This window comes from Salvelinus alpinus, chromosome 8 (genome assembly GCF_045679555.1).
Source record: "Salvelinus alpinus chromosome 8, SLU_Salpinus.1, whole genome shotgun sequence".
Lineage (NCBI taxonomy): Eukaryota > Metazoa > Chordata > Actinopteri > Salmoniformes > Salmonidae > Salvelinus > Salvelinus alpinus.
Window position 1 is genome coordinate 85,912,742 of NC_092093.1, and position 20,337 is coordinate 85,933,078.

The window sequence follows — 20,337 nt, forward strand, 5'->3', positions numbered from 1 at the left end:
GAGCCAATCACGTTGCAACTAGAGAAAAGTACTGATGTATGTTCTGCTTTAGCTGGCTGCCCCTCCACCACAGAAAACACTGAGTTAGGCTGAAATGCCTGCATTTTGGAGCTAGGATTTTTTATTTATTTTTTTACATTGTTTGCAAATTGATTTGTAACGAATTAATGCCAAAATAACATGCAAAATAGGCCAATTATAATTATTGATCCTCGGTATGACCATCTTAAAACAATTCCATATATTAGCTTAGTAGAAAGCCAGCTCTGGGCCCTTAGAAAAAATTGGTGACCACTGCCCTAGAGTCTGAGTCAAGATCCATTTCTGAGTCAAAAAGAAAGCTGAGATCTACCGCTCATATATATTTTTTTTTAAAGACTTAAAAAATATAAGCCTATGCATCATTAACCTATTAAAAACAGATCTGTGGCGATGATGTCACGCCCTGACCTTAGAGATCCTTTAAATTCTCTATTTTGTAGGTCAGGGTGTGACTAGGGTGAGAAATCTGTTTATATTTCTTTGTTGGCCGAGTATGGTTCCCAATCAGAGGCAGCTGTCTATCGTTGTCTCTGATTGGGGATCATACTTAGGCAGCCCTTTTTCCCACCTTCTGTTATGGGATCTTGTCTTTGTGTGTTGCACTCTGAGCTTTACGTTTGTTGAGTTGTTTATTGTTTTTGGTGGAACATTTAAAATGAAAAGAAAATGTACGCCTACCACGCTGCACCTTGGTCTTCATTTAACGACGGACGTTACAGATGAGGTTTGTGCAGTAGGCTATAAGCCCAATACATTATCACTGCACACCAATTCATGTTTATACTCCTATGATCAGAGAAAGTGAAATATTCCTAGATATTAAAGACACAAGCCACTAATAATGACAACAAATGCTTATCGAATCACTTTGCTATACTCATTCATTGAAGCTGCAGTGTTGGTTGTAGCATGAGTGGAAGTAGCCTTGGGAGAACACGCATTTTATGGCTTATAAAAAAAGTGTTGAACAAAGTGCTAAATGACATTTTAGTCATTGCAACTTATCCAGAGCAACTTACATTTAGTGCATTCATCTTAAGCTGGCTAGGTGGGACAACCAAATATCACAGGCATAGTAAGTACACTTTTCCTCAATAATGTAGCTATCAGCAAAGTCAGTCTTTCTCTAGTCTTGGTTTTAAAAGTTTTTAAATATTCTGTACACTATCTAGAAAATTCCATCCACTCATTCAGAATAAAAACCTCATATTCTAGAGGTAAATAGAGTAAATAGAGAAAATATAAGCTATGTCAAGGACCTTGCCAATTCAATGAGCTTGACCACCTCACTATATTGGTGGGAAGACTATAAAACTCAAATGATGATGATTTGACACATTAATAATGCTCCATTGCTTATGTTCACATCAAGTTGATCAATGGCAACTTCTTTATATTGAATTCAGAACTCAATCGCAGATGCTTTAGGAATTAGTTTAGCGAGATGAAATTAAATATATCTGACTAAAACAGCCTTTTTCAGGCAACGTTTGCATGCTGACAGCCTTGGCTCCTATGATTCATATAGGGTCCACCAGAGGGCTAAGCATTTGCAAACTGAGGCTCGTGTTCATTACATACAGGGTTTTTGGGGTTAGTTTGGCCAGGGGGCTTTACTTGGATCATTGCGCTCTAGCGACTCCTTGTGGCGGGTCGTGCACCTGCAGGCTGACTCGGTCAGCAGTTGAATGGTGTTTCCTCCAACACATTGGTGCAGCTGGCTTGCGGGTTAAGTGGGCAGATAGTCTAATAAATAACATATTTAATTTATAGAGGATTAAATCAATCAAATTAAAGAGGAAGGAGAAAAATCTGTAACCCCTCATATTACAGCCTGTTAATTACTATGTATTTACTAGGTATTTAAGTTTTTACATTTTTTATTTCACCTTTATTTAACCAGGTAGGCTAGTTGAGAACAAGTTCTCATTTACAACTGTGACCTGAAGTAGTACATAGGCTACTTAATTAGTAAATAGAAAGTCACAAAATGTAATTATATAAGTACAAGTAAGTAAGAAGGAAGGTACAACTAAGTACCAGTTAATAACTATGTAAAATACCTACTCACTACCTACCTACTATTTCAATGTAATATAAAAGAAATACCAAGCAACATACAAACTCACAAAATGTAATTATAAAGTAACAAATTAGTCCCAAAGGTAAGTACAAGTACGAAACAGGGTATTAGTATGTAAATACTTAGTCACACCAGTCTCTATCAAAGTAATACCTAAGAAACACCAATGAACATACATGGTCATTTATCATTTGTTACCACTTAAAACTTCTTGTCAATAGGGGGGCGCTGTTTTCACTTTGGGAAAAATCGTGCCCAATTTAAACGGCCTCGTACTCTATTCTAGATCATACAATATGCATATTATTATTACTATTGGATAGAAAACACTCAAGTTTCTAAAACTGTTTGAATTATATCTGTGAGTAAAACAGAACTCATTTTGCAGCAAACTTCCATACAGGAAGTGAAAAATCTGAAAACGAGGCTCTGTTTCAGGGCCTGCCTATTCAATTGCCTTATATTTATCGATATGCATGCACTTCATACGCCTTCCACTAGATGTCAACAGTCAGTGGAAGGTGGAATGGGGTGTCTAGCTTGATCTGAGGTCGAACAAGAGCTTTTGGAGTGACAGGTCAGCCATTTTGTCAGTTTTCCAAGGCGCGAAGGAGCTCCACATTGTCTTCTGAAAAGCGGTCGGTATACACGGCGAATATCTCCGGCTCTGATTTTATTTGATACATTTGATAATAACATCATAAAGTAGGTTTTTTCAACCGAGTTTTATCAGTTTATTCAACGTTTATTGGGACTTTTGGAGTTTTCCGTTCTTTGCACCAAGAGAGGATGGGAATGTTAGTAACCTTGGCTAGCATTGTGGCGCGAATTCGACAGAAGAAATTGACATTCTAAAACCAAACAACGATTTATTCTGGACCAAGGACTCCTTGTACAACATTCTGATGGAAGCTCAGCAAAAGTAAGAAAAAATGTATGATGTTATTTCATATTTCTGTGTAAAATATTGACTCCTATTCTCCGCCGTGTTGGTGAGTGCTGTCTCACAATAACGCTATAATATGTTATGGTAAAGTTATTTAAAAAAATCTAACACAGCGGTTGCATTAAGAACCAGTGTATCTTTCATTTGCCATACCACAAGTATTTTTATGTAAAGTTTATGATGAGTTCTTTGGTCAGATTAGGTGAGTGTCCAAAATATCTCCGGACATTCTGGGAAAATGTTGCTACATATTCACAATGTATAACCACGATTGCAGCGCTAAATATGCACATTTTCGAACAAAACATAAGTGTATTGTATAACATGATGTTATAAGACTGTAATCTGATGAAGTTGTCCAAAGGTTAGTGATTAATTTTATATCTTTTGCTGGTTTTTGCGAAAGCTACCTTTGCGGTGAATAAATGCATTTGTGTGTTTGGCTATTGTGGTAAGCTAATATAATTCTACATTGTGTTTTCGCTGTAAAACACTTAAAATCGGAAATATTGGCTGGATTCACAAGATGTTTATCTTTCATTTGCTGTACACCATGTATTTTTCATAAATGTTTTATGAGTATTTATGTATTTCACGTTGCTCTCTGTAATTATTCTGGCTGCTTCGGTGTTATTTGTGATGGTAGCTGCAATGTAAAACTGATTTATACCTCAAATATGCACATTTTTCGAACAAAACATAAATGTATTGTATAACATGTTATAAGACTGTCATCTGATGAAGTTGTTTCTTGGTTAGTGACTAACTATATCTCTATTTTGTCGGTTTTGTGAAAGCTACCTATGCGGTGGAAACATGGTGAAAATATGCGGTTGTGTGTTTGGCTATTGTGGTTAGCTAATAGAAATACATTGTGTTTTCGCTGTAAAACATTTTAAAAATCGGAAATGATGGCTAGATTCACAAGATGTTTATCTTTCATTTGCTGTATTGGACTTGTGATTTCATGAAAATTATATTATATGATATCCCTGTCCCGTTAGGCTAGGCTATGCTAGTCAGCTTTTTTGATGAGGAGGATCCCGGATCCGGGATGGATATTAAGTAAAGGATAATTACCAAATAAATACATTCAAGTGATCATCTTGTGTTGATATTCTCTCAGTTGTTCCTATGTACAGTACTTTACCTTTAGTTACCATGTACAGTTGAAGTCGGAAGTTTACATACACTTAGTTTGAAGTCATTAAAACTTGTTTTTCAACCACTCAACAAATTTCTTGTTAACAAACTATAGGCCTACCTTCAAACTCAGTGCCTCTTTGCTTGACATCATGAGAAAATCAAAAGAAATCAGCCAAGACATCAGAAAAAAAATGAAGTCTCCACAAGTCTGGTTCATCCTTGGGAGCAATTTCCAAATGCCTGAAGGTACCACGTTCATCTGTACAAACAATAGTACGCAAGTATAAACACCATGGTATCACACAGCCGTCATACCGCTCAGGAAGGAGACGTGTTCTGTCTCCTAGAGATGAACGTACTTTGGTGCGAAAAGTGCAAATCAATCCCAGTACAACAGCAAAGGGTAAACGAGTCCTATATCGACATAACCTTAAAGGCCGCTCCAAAACCGCCATAAAAAACCCAGACTACGGATAGCAACTGCACATGGGGACAAAGATCGTACTTTTTGGAGAAATGTCCTCTGGTCTGATGAAACAAAAATAGAACTATTTGGCCATAATGACCATCGTTATGTTTGGAGGAAAAGGGGGAGGCTTGCAAGCCGAAGAACACCATCCCACCCGTGAAGCATGGGGGTGTGCTTTGCTGCAGGAGGGACTGGTGCACTTCACAAAATAGATGGCATCATGAGGGAGGAAAATGATGTGGATATATTGAAGCAACATCAAGACATCAGTCAGGAAGTTAAAGCTTGGTCTCAAATGGGTCTTCCAAATGGACAATGACCCCAAGCATACTTCCAAAGTTGTGGCAAAATGGCTTAAGGGCAACAAAGTCAAGGTATTGGAATGGCCATCACAAAGCCCTGACCTCAATGCTATAGAAAATGTGTGGGCAGAACTGAAAAAGCGTGTGCGACCAAGGAGGCCTACAAACCTGACTCAGTTACACCAGCTCTGTCAGGAGGAATGGGCCAAAATTTACCTGACTTATTGTGGGAAGCTACCCAAAACATTTGACGCAAGTTTAACAATTTAAAGGCAATGCTATCAAATACTAATTGAGTGTATGTAAACTTTGTATGTACACTTCTGACCCACTGGGAATGTGACCCACTGGGAAATAAAAGCTGAAATAAATAATTCTCTACTATTATTCTGACATTTCACATTCTTCAAATAAAGTTGTGATCCTAACTGACGTAAGACAGGGAATTTTTACTAGGATTAAATGTCAGGAATTGTGAAAAGCTGAGTTTAAATGTATTTGGCTAAGGTGTATGTAAACTTCTGACTTCAACTGTATGTTCATAATAACAGGGCTATATAATTAAGTGGTGTCTGTTTCCACAGATTCAATGTATACTGAACAAAAATATAAACGCAACATGTAAAGTCGTGGTCCCATGTTTTATGAGCTGAAATAAAAGCTCCCAGAAATGTTCCATACACTCAAAAAGCTTATTTCTCTCAAATGTTGTTTATATCCCTGTTAGTGAGGATTTCTCCTTTGCCAAGATAATCCATATATCTGACAGGTGTGGCATATCAATAACCTGATTAAACAGCATGATCATTACACAGTAGCACCTGGTGCTGGGGACAATAAAAAGCCACTAAAATGTGCAGTTTTGTCACAACACAATGCCACAGATGTTTCAAGTTTTGAGGGAGCGTGCAATTGGCATGCTGACTGCAAGAATATCCACCAGAGCTGTTGCCAGAGAATTGAATGTTAATTTCTCTACCACGTCGTTTTAGAGAATTTGGCAGTACGTCCAACCGACCGTGACCTTACCCTGTTGTTACATGGTACTACCTTTAAACTTACAGGGTAGATATGAGGTAAGAGGCCTGTAAAATGAAGCTGTTGCTAATTCCATGTAAATACCAGTTAAATATAAAACATACAACTAAAGCGGGAGTTAGCAGGATAACACACAATGTAAAGTCAATGACGATTCGTTAGCTTAATTAGTTTAGCACGCTAGCGGACTTTAGAAGCTAGAAAAAACATACAAAAACGTAATTCCAACAGAAAACACTGCTTGTACTAACAAAAGCAAGTCCTTAACTTTAAAACAAAAAGGTGCCTAATGTTAGCCAGAGACATATCCAGGGATTTTTCTGCTATAGAAAACTCTTGCCTAGGCATTTTCTTGGGACGCCAAAGTACAAACTTTTATAATTTTCGGGAAGGAAAACTTAAAATGACTAAACCAGATATAAAGCATGTAGAAAAGATAATGAACCTACATATATTTTTTATAATATAATCTTTGAGAACTAACAAATAACCAAAATAAAAGTTGAACAATCAGGGGAAATTAAAATTCCAAAAACAATGAATTTAACAGCATGGATTTTTTTTCATCTTGACTCCATGGAGAAATTCTGAGAATTGCAAGAAACTGGCTTAAAAAAAATTCAATGTTACAAAAAAACATGAAGTGATGCCCTCTAAAACCTTCTAAAATGTTATCAAATTCACCTGCGCCGACCGCCATGTCCCCTGGCACACTCAGACCCTTTTTGGTCCTGTAAGGACCGACGTCGGAGATGAGAAGCGGGTACGAGGAGTCAACATTTATTCCGGAACAGACTGGTAACAGGACAGGCACAGCATCAGCACACGGGCAAAACAACGGCAAATGACAATCAATGCAGCAGCAGGGAACAGAGCTGTGGAACTGACAAATATAGGGGAGGTAATAAACAGGTGATTGAGTCCAGGTGAGTCCAATAATACGCTGATGCGCGTGACGGGGGAAGGCAGGTGTGCGTACTGATGGTGGCAGGAGTGTGTCAGGGAGGGGGAGCGGGAGCAGGCGTGACAGATCCAGAAAAAAAACGGATAATATCTTTCTAAAGCTCATTGAGAAGGAATGGTGGAGCTCACCCATGGTCACAGCTGGCCACATCAAGTCTTCCGGTTTTTGCCATCAAAAGAAAATGTGTATGATATGAATTCAATAACTTTTTTTTTTTTTTACAGTTTTCAATAGTGGACAACATTACATTGGGATGCAACATTATAACTGGATTGGGGAAAAACTAAAGGTTTCTAAATATGTTTTAGACACTTTTCTACTATGACATAGGGGAGTTTTATTTTGAAATGTAAAAAAACACTCGTTATTGTTTCTATCAATACACTAAGCTAGCTACTTTCCAATCTCACCAACGATGTTCAAACTCGCCCCAAACCATAGCCATACTTGTCTTTCTATCCTTTAAATTGGTTGTGAGTACAACTATTATTTGTCATGATTTGAGCACGTACGTGTTGTTATTTAGTAGAAAAAAAATATTTTTACTATAAATAAATTATTGCTATCAGTAGCTAGTGTTTCAATGTTCTGATTAGCTGGAGGTAAGACGTGGGAGGGATTGAGGGAGAGACTGCTTGGAAAGATACAGCATATGTTAAGATATCGTTTTCTTTTGTGTTTAGTGAGTCCGCTAGATCAGAGTCAGTAGGGATGACAACATGTTCTCGTGAATCTGACCGTTTTCGAAATGTAACGAGTACTTTTGGATGTCAGGGAAAAGTACATATTTCCTTTAGGAATGTAGTGGAATAAAAGTCAAAGTTGTAAATAATATAAATACCCCAAAAAACCTACTTAACCTTTCACGAGCCTCTACCCCGGGTCCGGGATCACCCCCCACCCCCCCCACACACTGATTAGCATAGCTTCACAAGTAGATAGTAGCATCTAAATATCATTAAATCACAAGTCCAAGACACCAGATGAAAGATACAGATCTTGTGAATAAAGCCACCATTTCAGATTTTTAAAATGTTTTACAGGGAAGACACAATATGTAAATCTATTAGCTAAACACGTTAGCAAAATACACCACTTTTCTAACTCCATCAGTTTCTTACTCCTTCAGGTGCTATCACCAATTCGGCTAAACTAAGATATTGATAGCCAATAACCTATAAAAAACCTCTTCAGATGACAGTCTGATAACATATTTATGGTATAGGATAGGTGTTGTTAGAAAAAAGTGCATATTTCAGGTAGAAATCACAGTTTACAATTGCACCGACCATCACAAATCGACTAGAATTACTAGATAGAGCAACGTGTATGACCAATTTACTCATCATAAAACATTTCATAAAAATAGACAAAGCATAGCAATGGAAAGACCCAGTTCTTGTGATTTCAGACCATATTTCAGATTTTCTAAGCGTTTTTCAGCGAAAACACAATAAATCGATAAGTTAGCATACCACATGTGCAAACGTTACCAGAGCATCGATTCCAGCCAAAGAGCGCTATAACGTAATCACCGCCAAAAGATATTAATTTTTTCACTAACCTTCTCAGAATTCTTCCGATGACACTCCTGTAACATCATTTTACAACATACATATACAGTTTGTTCGAAAAGGTGCATATTTAGCCATACAAAACCGTGGTTACACAATAAAAATACTAGGAAATCAAGCCTCAATATGTCTGACGTCATCTATCAGAGTGATCTAGTTTAATTGAAAGCTAATCATATACTTGACTAAAAAATACAGGGTTGACAGGAATCGAAAGACAAATTAGTTCTTAATGCAACCGCTGACTTACATTTTTAAAATTATCCTTACTTTTCAATACAGGGTTCGCCAAGTGACGCGATAACAAACAAAATGGCGAAATATGCGTTTAAAATATTTCGACAGAACAACGATTTATCATATTAAATATTGGTTACTTTGAGCTGTTCTTCCATCAGATTCTTGGGCAATGTATCCTTTCTATGTTGTAATCTTCTTTTGGTCGATAGATGTCCTCTGTCCTTGGAAATATCCACTAACGATCGAACGGGACCACAAAACGTGTCCAAAGTTTCAGAGTGCACAACAAAGAAATTCCTCAAAATCGCACTAAACGGATATAAATTGCTATAAAACGGTTCAAATTAACTACATTATGATGTTTTTAACAACTATAACGACTGAAAACATGACCGGAGAAATATTGCTGGTTAGACAACGATTTGGAATGAGGCAAGTCCGATGTCCTTCACGCTTCAGGCGCGCGACGAGAAAGGGAGGTCCCTATACATTTTGTGGTTTTATAATGGCTGTGATTGTGCAATCGATTCCATTCAAAACGTGATGACGTACAGACACCCAGAGGAAGACGTAGGCAGTGTCGGTTTCTTCATAGCATTCACTGTCGCCTTAAAAACAGACTCCAGATCAGGGGTAAAAATTTCTGAAATCTGACCCCTGTCATGAAAAGTGCTGTAGATATTGTTCTGTACCACTCAGAGACAAAATTCCAACTTCTATAGAAACTAGAAGGTGTTTTCTATCCAATAATAACAATAATATGCATATTGTACGATCAAGAATTTAGCACGAGGCAGTTTAATTTGGAGACCCAAATATGCTAATGCGGAACAGCACCCCCTATAGTTGCAAGAAGTAGTACTTCAAAGTATTTTATTTAGTTACTTTACACCACTGAAAGTAGTCAAAAATAAAGTATTTGGTCCCATTTTACTAGCAAGTGATGACTACATCAAGCTTGTGACTCATTTGCAGTTTGTTTAGGTTGTGTTTCAGATTATGTTGTGCCCAACAGAAATGAATAGTAAATAATGTATTGTGTAGTTTTGGAGTCACTTTTTTTGTAAATAAGAATTGAATATGTTTCTGAACATAACATTAATGTATTAATCGTGAATAATGACGAGTGAGAAAGACCCTACCCCCAAGACATTTCTAATGGTGAGAGGTTAGCATAAAATGGGATGTTAGCATTTTTTTAGGGGTAAGATAACGTTGTTAGATTCTACTGGAGTAAACTTGAAAGTGTCTGGTATTTACATGGTGTTACAGGTTTAGTTTTTTCCATTTATGTTTTGAGGTTGGACCTTTAGCAAGTATAGCACGTTAGAACGTATGCGCACCGATTGGTTCAGATTCAACCACAAAGACCAGGGAGCTTTTCCAATGCCTCGCAAAGAAGGGCACCTATTAGTAGATGGGTCTAAAAAAAAAAATTAAGCAAACTGAATATCCTTTTGAGGACGGTGAAGTTATTAATTACACTTTGGATGGTGTATAAATGCACCTAGACACTTCAAAGATACAGGCGTCCTTCCTAACTCAATTTCTGGAGAGGAAGGAAACCGCTTAGGGATTTCACCAAGATTTCACCACTGGGAGATGAATTCACCTTTCACCAGGACAATAACCTAAAACACAAGGCCAGATCCAGACTGGAGTTGCTTACCAACAAGACAGTGAATGTTCCTGAGTGGCCGAGTTACAGTTTTGACTTAAATCTGCATGAAAATCTATGGAAAGACCGGAAAATGGTTGTCTGGAAATGAGCAACAACCAATTTAACAGAGCTTGAAGAATTTTGAAAAGAATAATGGGCAAATGTTGCACAATCCAGGTGTGTAAAGCTCTTAGAGACTTACCCAAAAAGACTCACAGCTGTAATCGCTGCCAAAGGTGCTTCTACAAAGTATTGACTGAGGGTTGTGAATAATTATGTAAATTAGATATCTGTATTTCATTTTCAATAAATAGCAAAACAATTCTAAAAACATGTTTTCACTTTGTAATTATAGGGTATTGTGTATAGATGGGTTAGAAAAACATATATTTCATCCATTTTGAATTCAGACTGTTACAAAACAAAATGTGGAATAAGTCAAGAGGACATTACTTGGTACATTTATGTCTACACAATAATTAGACTAAATCATAAAGAGGGATAATTGATATGCAAGTATCTGGTATATACAGTGTATTCAGAAAGTATTCAGACCCCTTGACCTTTTCCAAATTTTGTAACATTACAGCCTTATTCAAAAATTTATTTAAATGTTTTTTTTCTTCATCAATCTACACACAATACCCCATAATGACAAAGCAAAAAATGTTTTTTTGAATTTGAGCAAATGTATTAATAAAAAATGAAATATCACATTTCCATAATTATTGAGACATTTTACTCAGTACTTCGTGCACCTCAGTACTCAGTGCACCTTTGGCAGCGATTACAGCCTCTAGTCTTCTTGGGTATGACGCTACAAGCTTGGCACAGCTGTATTTGGGGAGATTCTCCCATTCTTCTCTGCAGATCCTCTCAAGCTCTGTCAGGTTGGATGGGGAGAGTCGCTGCACAGCTATTTTCAGTTCTCTCTAGAGATGTTTGATCGAGTTCAAGTCCGAGCTCTGGCTGGGCCACTCAAGGACATTCAGAGACTTGTCCCGAAGCCACTCCTGCGTTGTCTTGGCTGTGTGCTTAGGGTCGTTGTTCTTTTGGAAGGTGAACCTTCGCCCCAGTCTGAGGTTCTGAGCGCTCTGGAGCAGGTTTTCATCAAGGATCTCTCTGTACTTTGATCCGCTCATTTTTCCCTCGATCCTGACTAGTATATCCCTTCCACTAAAAAACATCCCCACAGCATGATGCTGCCACATCCATGCTTCACCGTAGGGATGGTGCCAGGTTTCCACCAGACGTGACGCTTGGCATTCAGACCAAAGAGTCCAATCTTGGTTTCTTCAGACCAGAGAATCTTGTTTCTCATGGTCTGAGAGTCCTTTAGTTACATTTTGGCAAACACCAAGCAGGCTGTTATGTGCCTTTTACTGAGGAGAGGCTTCCATCTGGCCACTCTACCATAAAGGCTGATTGGTGGAGTGCTGCAGAGATGGTTGTCCTTCTGGAAGGTTCTCCCATCTCCACAGAGGAACTCTGGAGCACTGTTAGAGTGACCATCGGCTTCTTGGTCACCTCCCTGACCAAGGCCCTTCTCCCCTGATTGCTCAGCCACCTCTAGGAAGTCTTGGTGGTTTAAAACATATTTTATTTAAGAATGATGGAGGCCACTGTGTTCTGTGGACCTTCAATGCTGCAGACATTTTTTGGTACCCTTCCCAAGATCTGTGCCTCGACACAATCCTATCTCGAAGCTCTACGGATAATTCCTTCGACCTCGTGGCTTGGTTTTTGGTCTGACATGCACTGTCAACTGTGGGAAATTATATAGACAGGTGTGTGTGCCTTTCCACATCATGTCCAATCAATTGAATTTACCATAGGTGGACTCCAAGTTGTAGAAACATCTCAAGGATGATCAATGGAAACAGGATGCACCTGATCTCAATTTCGAGTCTCATAGCAAAGGGTCTGAATACTTAAGTAAATATATTTCCAAAAGTGTCAAAGACCTGATTTCGCTTTATCATTATGGGGTGTTTTGTGTAGATTGATGATGATTTTATTTATTTAATCTATTTTAGAATAAGGCTGTAACGTAACAAAATGTGGAAAAAGTCAAGGGGTCTGAATACTTTCCGAATGCACAGTGCCTATAAAGTCTGAGCCCCCTTTAACTTTTTTCACATTTTTGCCTCAGTTTCATGCATTTAAATAATGATGTTTTCCCCCCAATGATCTACACACCATACTCAACACTTTAAAGGAAAATGTGTTTTATTGCAAAAATACACGACATAAACCAAAAAAATTCAGCCACACCCGTTGCTGACAGGTGAATAAAAACACGCACAGAGCCATGCAATCTCCATAGACAAACATTGGCAGTAGAATGGCCTTACTGATGAGCTCAGTGACTTTCAACGTGGCACCGTCATAGGATGCAACCTTACCAACAGGTCAATTCGTCAAATTTCTGCCCTGCTACAGCTGCCCTGGCCAACTGTATGTGCTGTTATTGTGAAGAGGAAATGTCTAGGAGAAACCCAAAGTGGTAGGCCACACAAGCTCACAGAAGTGCTGAAGCACGCATAGCGTAACAATCGTCTGTCCTCGGTTGCAACACTCACTACCGAGTTCCAAACTGTCTCTGGAAGCAACGTCAGCACAAGACCTGTTTGTCGGGAGCTTCATTAAATGGGTTTCCATGGCCGAGCAGCCGCACACAAGCCTAAGATCACCATGCGCAATGCTAAGCATCAGCTGGAGTGGTGTAAAGCTCGCCTCCATTGGACTCTGGAGCAGTGGAAACGCGTTTTCTGGAGTGATGAATCAAGCTTCACCATCTGGCAGTCCGACGGATAAATCTGGGTTTGGCGGATGCCAGGAGAACGCTTCCACAATAAAATAACAATAACGAGGCTATATACTAGGGGTACAAGTACCGAGTCAATGTGCGGGGTTACAGGTTAGCTGAAGTAATTTGTACATGTAGGTAAAAACAAAGGTAGTGTGATTGAAATACAGCTGTGCCAAGCTTGTAGCGTCATACCCAAGAAGACTCGAGGCTGTAATTGCTGCCAAAGGTGCACTGAGTACTGAGGTGCACGGAGTACTGAGTAAAATGTCTCAATACTTATGGATATGTGATATTTCATTTTTTATATATTTTTTATACATTTGCTAAAATTCTCAAAAACGGTTTTTGCTTTGACATTATGGGGTATTGTGTGTAGATTGATGAAGAAAAAAACGGAACATTTTTGCTAATTAGATACTGTACCTGTCAAAAGTTTGAACACACCTACTCATTCAAGGGTTTTTCTTTATTTGTACAATTTTCTACATTGTAGAATAATAGTGAAGACATCAAAACTATGAAATAACACATATTGAATCATGTAGTAACCAAAAATATGTTTTATAATTGAGATTCTTCAAAGTAGCCACTATTTGCCTTGATGACAGCTTTGGACACTCTTAGCATACTATAAACAAGCTTCATGAGGTAGTCACCTGGAATGCATTTCAATTAACAGGTGTGCATTGTTAAAAGTTAATTTGTGGAATGCATTTGAGCCAATCAGTACTGTTGTGACAAGGTAGGGGTGGTATACAGAAGATAGCCCTATTTGGCAAAATACCAAGTCCATATTACGGCAAGACAGCTCAAAAAAGCAAAGAGAAATGACAGTCCATCATTACTTTAAGACATGAAGGTCAGTCAATACGTAACATTTCAAGAACTGTGAAAGTGCAGTCTTCAAGTGCAGTCGCAAAAAACATCAAGCGCTATGATGAAACTGGCTCTAATGAGGACCCCCACAGGAAAGGAAGACCCAGAGTTACCTCTGCTGCAGAGGATAATTCCAGTAGAGTTGACACCACCTCAGATTGCAGCCCAAATAAATGCTTCACAGAGTTCAAGTAACATACACAACTCAACATCATCTGTTCAGAGGAGACAGCATGAATCATGCCTTCATGGTTGAATTACTTTAAAAAAAAACACTACTAAAGGACATCAATAAGAAGAAGAGACTTGCTTGGGCCAAGAAAAACGACCAATGAACATTAGACCGGTGGAAATCTGTCCTTTAGTCTTATGAGTCCAAATTTGAGATTTTTGGTTCCAACCACCGTGTCTTTTTGAGACGCAGAATAGGTGAACGGATGATCTCTGCATGTGTGGTTCCCACCATGAAGCATGGAGGAGGAGGTGTGATGGTGCTTTGCTGGTGACACTGTCAATGATTTATTTAGAATTCAAAGCACACTTAACCAACACGGCTACCACAGCATTCTGCAGCGATATGCCATCTTATCTGGTTTGCGCTTAGTGGGACTATCATTTGTTTTTCAACGGGACAATGACCCAAAACACACCTCCAGGCTGTGTAAGGGCTATTTGACCAAGGAGAGTGCTGCATCAGATTACCTGGCCTCCACAATCACCTGATCTCAACCCAATTGAGATGGTTTGGGATGAGTTGGACCGCAGAGTGAAGGAAAATCAGCCAACCAGTGCTCAGCATATGTGGGAACTCCTTCAAGACTGCTGGAAAAGCATTCCAGGTGAAACTGATTGTGAGAATGTAAAGAGTGTGCAAAGCTGTCATCAAGGCAAAGGGAGGCTACTTTGAAGAATCTCAAAAAAATACTTTTTCGGTGACTACATTATTCCATATTTGTTATTTCATAGTTTTGATGTCTTCACTATTATTCTGCAATGTAGAAAATAGTAAAAAATAAAGAGAAACCCTTGAATGAGTAGGTGTGTCCAAACTTGACTGGTACTGTACTTTGCAACTACTTAGCACGTTAGCTAACTCTTCCCAACCCTAACCTTGACCCTTTAACCTAACTCCTAACCTTAACCATTAGCCTAGCTAATGTTAGCCGCCTAGCTATTGTTAGCCACAACAAATTGGAATGTGTAACCTATAATCCCAATTGCAATTTGTAACATATCATACAAATTATAATTTGTAACATATCGTACTAAATAGAGTTTCTCGGATTTACTTACAGAATAATACGAAATGCTCTGAGACCAGGTTGCACACCTAGATTTGGCAATATTTGACCATTCTTCTTTACAATACTGTTTAAGCTCTGTCACATTCCTTTGAGAGCATTGATGGATAGCAATCTTCAAGTCATGCCACAAGTTTTCGATTGGATTTAGGTCGAGACTCTGACTGGGCCACTCAAGGACATTTACCTTTTTATTACTTAGCAACTCCACTGTAGCTTTGGCCTTCGGGTCATTGTCATGCTGAAAGGTGAACTTCCATCCCAGTTTCAGCTTTCTTGCAGATGGCAGCAGGTTTCCTCAAGGAGTTTTCTGTACATTGCGCCATTCATTTTCCCTTCCATCCTGACGATGAGAAACATCCCCATAACATGATGCTGCCACCACACTATTTTTAAAAATGTATTTATCTAGGCAAGTTAGTTAAGACCAAATACTTACAATGACAGCCTAGTAACAGTGGGTTAACTGCCTTGTTCAGGGGCAGGACGACAGATTTTTACCTTGCCAGCTCAAAAGATTTGATCCAGCAACTTTTCGGTTACTGGCCCAACGCTCTAACCACTTAGGCTACCTGCCGCCACACTAAGGATGGTGTTCTTTGGGTGATGTGTTGTGTTGGATTTGCACCAAATGTAACGCTTTGCATTCAGGCCAAAAAGTTCCATTTTAGTTTCGTCAGATCACAAAACGTTTTGCCACATGGCTACAGATGTCACGTTCCTGACCTATTTCTGTTAGTTTGTTGTATGTGTTAGTTGGTCAGGACGTGAGTTTGGGTGGGCATTCTATGTTGTCTGTTTCTATGTTGGTTTAAGGGTTGCCTGGTATGGCTCTCAATTAGAGGCAGGTGTTTGGTGTTCCTCTAATTGAGAGTCATATTTAGGTAGGTTGTTTCACAGTGTTCGTTGTGGGTGGTTGTCTCCTGTGTCTGTATGTATGTTCGTGCCACACGGGACTGTAGCGTTTGTTTGTAGTCGTGTACCTGTTCGTGCGTTCTTCACGTTATATGTAAGTTCGTGTCCAGGTCTGTTTTCATCGTTTATTTGTTTTGTAGTTTATTCAAGTATAGTTCGTTTTCTGTCTTCGTTGTTTTAATTAAAAGAAGATGGCTTATTTTCCTAATGCTGCGTTTTGGTCCGTCTCTCCTCCACACGATCGTGACAAAACTACCCACCACAACAGGACCAAGCGGATTGAGGAAGGAGAAAAGGAACTAAAACAATGGAGAGAAGAGGAATGGAGTTGGGAGCAAATTTTCAATGGAGAAGGACCCTGGGCTAAGGTTGGTGTGAATCGCCGCTTGCGGGAGGAGAAGAAGGCAGCCACAGCCCAGGAGCGCTGGTATGAGGAGGCAGCACGTAGGAGAGGCTGGAAGCCCGAGAGGCTCACCCAAAAATTTCTTGGGGGGAGGGGGGGGGGGCTAAAGGGGAGTGTGGCGAAGCCGGGTTGGATACCTGAGCCAACTCCCCGGGCTTGCCGTGGAGTAAGAGGGCGTCGTACTGGTCAGACACCGTGTTATGCGGTAAAGCGCACGGTGTCCCCAGTACGCGTGCTTAGCCCAGTGCGGGCTATTCCACCTTGCCGCACTGGGAGGGCTAGGTTGGGCATCGAGCCGAGTGCCATGAAGCCGGCCCAACGTATCTGGTCTCCAGTACGTCTCCTCGGGCCGGCGTACATGGCACCAGCCTTACAGGTGGTGTCCCCGGTTCGCCTGCATAGCCCAGTGCGGGCTATTCCACCTCGCCGCACTGGCAGGGCTACGGGGACCATTCAACCTGGTAAGGTTGGGGAGGCTCGGTGCTCAAGAGCACGTGTCCTCCTTCACGGTCCGGTATATCCGGCGCCACCTTCCCACCCCAGCTCAGTACCACCAGTGCCTACACCACGCACCAGGCTTCCAGTGCATCTCCAGAGCCCTGTTCCTCCTCCACGCACTCTCCCTATGGTGCGTGTCTCCAGCCCAGTGCCTCCAGTTCCGGCACCACGCACCAAGCCTCCTGTGCGTCTCCAGAGCCCTGTACGCACTGTTCCTTCTCCCCGCACTCGCCCTGAGGTGCGTGCCCTCAGCCCGGTACCTCCAGTTCCGGTACCACGCACCAGGCCTAGAGTGCGCCACGAGAGTCCAGTGTGCCCTGTTGTTGTTCCCCGCACTCGCCCTGAGGTGCGTGTCCTTAGCCCGGTACCTCCAGTTCCGGTACCACGCACCAGGCCTATAGTGCGTCTCAGCCGGCCAGAGTCTGCCGTCTGCCCAGCGGCGCCTGAACTGCCCGTCTGCCCAGCGGCGCCTGAACTGCCCGTCTGCCCAGCGGCGCCTGAACTGCCCGTCTGCCCAGCGGCGCCTGAACTGCCCGTCTGCCCAGCGGCACCTGAACTGCCAGTCTGCCCAATGGCGCCTGAACTGCCCGTCTGCCCAACGGCGCCTGAACTGCCCGTCTGCCATGAGCCTGCAAAGCCGTCCGCCAGACCGGAGCCGCCAGAGCCTTCCGCCAGACCGGATCAGCCAGAGCCTTCCGCCAGACCGGATCAGCCAGAGCCTTCCGCCAGACCGGATCAGCCAGAGCCTTCCGCCAGACCGGATCAGCCTTCAGAGCCGTCCGCCAGACCGGACCAGCCTTCAGAGCCGTCCAGCCAGGACCAGCCTTCAGAGCCGTCCAGCCAGGACCAGCCTTCAGAGCCGTCCCTCAGCCAGGACCTGCCAGAGTCCCTCAGCCCGGACCTGCCAGAGTCCCTCAGCCCGGACCTGCCAGAGTCCCTCAGCCCGGACCTGCCAGAGTCCCTCAGCCCGGACCTGCCAGAGTCCCTCAGCCCGGACCTGCCAGAGTCCCTCAGCCCGGACCTGCCAGAGTCCCTCAGCCCGGACCTGCCAGAGTCCCTCAGCCCGGACCTGCCAGAGTCCCTCAGCCCGGACCTGCCAGAGTCCCTCAGCCCGGACCTGCCAGAGTCCCTCAGCCCGGAGCTGCCGCCCCTTATCCCGGAGCTGCCGCCCCTTATCCCGGAGCTGCCGCCCCTTCATTTAGGTGGGTTTAGTTGGAGGGTGGTCATTGGGAGGGGGATACAGAAGCGGGGAGTGACTATGGTGGTGTGGGGACAGCGTCCGGAGCCTGAGCCACCACCGTGGTCAGATGCCCACCCAGACCCTCCCCTAGACTTTGTGCTGGTGCGCCCGGAGTTCGCACCTTAAGGGGGGGGTTATGTCACGTTCCTGACCTATTTCTGTTAGTTTGTTGTATGTGTTAGTTGGTCAGGACGTGAGTTTGGGTGGGCATTCTATGTTGTCTGTTTCTATGTTGGTTTAAGGGTTGCCTGGTATGGCTCTCAATTAGAGGCAGGTGTTTGGTGTTCCTCTAATTGAGAGTCATATTTAGGTAGGTTGTTTCACAGTGTTCGTTGTGGGTGGTTGTCTCCTGTGTCTGTATGTATGTTCGTGCCACACGGGACTGTAGCGTTTGTTTGTAGTCGTGTACCTGTTCGTGCGTTCTTCACGTTATATGTAAGTTCGTGTCCAGGTCTGTTTTCATCGTTTATTTGTTTTGTAGTTTATTCAAGTATAGTTCGTTTTCTGTCTTCGTTGTTTTGTCGTGTCTTAAATAAATCATGTCATCATACCTCGCTGCACATTGGTCTTCAGATCCCTCTCTCCTCTCCTCGTCTGAGGAGGAGGAGGATTTAGAGTATCGTTACAACAGAATCTCCCAAGTGTTTTCATGCATTTAAAACGGGATTCAATGTGGGCTTTCTTGAGTAATGGCTTCCTTTTTGCCACCCTATCATACATGCCAGATTTGTGGAGTGCTTGGGATATTGTTGTCACATGCACACTTTGACCAGTCTTAGCCATAAAAGCCCATAGCTATTTCAAAGTTGCCATTGGACTCAAGGTAGCCTCAGATCAGTCTCCTACTTGGTCGGTCATCCAGTTTGGAGGGATGGCTTGATCGAGGCAGGGTCTTGGTGGTGCCATACACCTTCCACTTCTTAATAATCGTCTTCACTACCCAGTAGAGGGAATCTACAGGAACTGCTGAATTCATCCTGAAATCATGTCAATCACTACAATTGAGGCCAATTAACTTGGTGTGTGATTTTGAAGGTGATTGGTTACACCTGAGCTAATTTAGGATCGCTATTACAAGGGACGCTTATCCAACCAAGCTATTTCAGGTTTTATTTTTTATTGATTTAAAAAAGAAATTAAAAAAAAATTCACCTGGAAGTTGTGGGGCATGATGTGTAGATCAATGGGAGAACTACTATTTTAATGCATTTTACTTCCAGGCTGTAAGGCAACAAAAGGTGATATTTTTAAAGGGGGTGTAGACTTTTCTATAAGCACCGTATATGGTATTCGCAATGATTTCATTTGACAGCCCTCTTACCTCCTACCTACCCTGTGAGTGTAAAGGTGGTACCATGTAGGGTAGGATCACAGACAGATTTGCTGTTGTCTTCATGTGGTGGAATCAACCAATGCGGTGGTAACTCACAAGTAACTACATTGTATCTACATGGAAACAGACATTACTTAATTTTACAGCCCTGTTACTATGAACATACATGGTAACTAAAGGTAAAGTACACGGAAACAACTGAGAGAATATCAACAAAAGAGGATCACTTGAAGATATTTATTTGGTATTTAAATGAAGGTATTTAAATGACAAATTACCATGTATGTTCATTGGTTTTCTTAGGTAATACTTTGAAAGAGACTGGCGTGACTACATATTTACATAGCAATATGCTGGTTCTTACTTATACTTCTTACCTACCTGTACTTATCTATATTATTACTTAATAAGTATGTATGTAATACTTACTTGGTTGTTTAAGGCTAAATTGTTACTATGTATATTGTTTTTGTTACTATGTAAATACATAGAGGC

At 41.4% G+C, this 20,337-nt stretch overlaps 1 protein-coding gene across 3 annotated transcripts in view; it reads right to left on the reverse strand.

The window, feature by feature from the left end:
- Positions 1-20,337, reverse strand: part of LOC139583814 (POU domain, class 6, transcription factor 2-like) — a 128,794-nt gene that overhangs the window by 17,234 nt on the left and 91,223 nt on the right. The window lies entirely within an intron of this gene.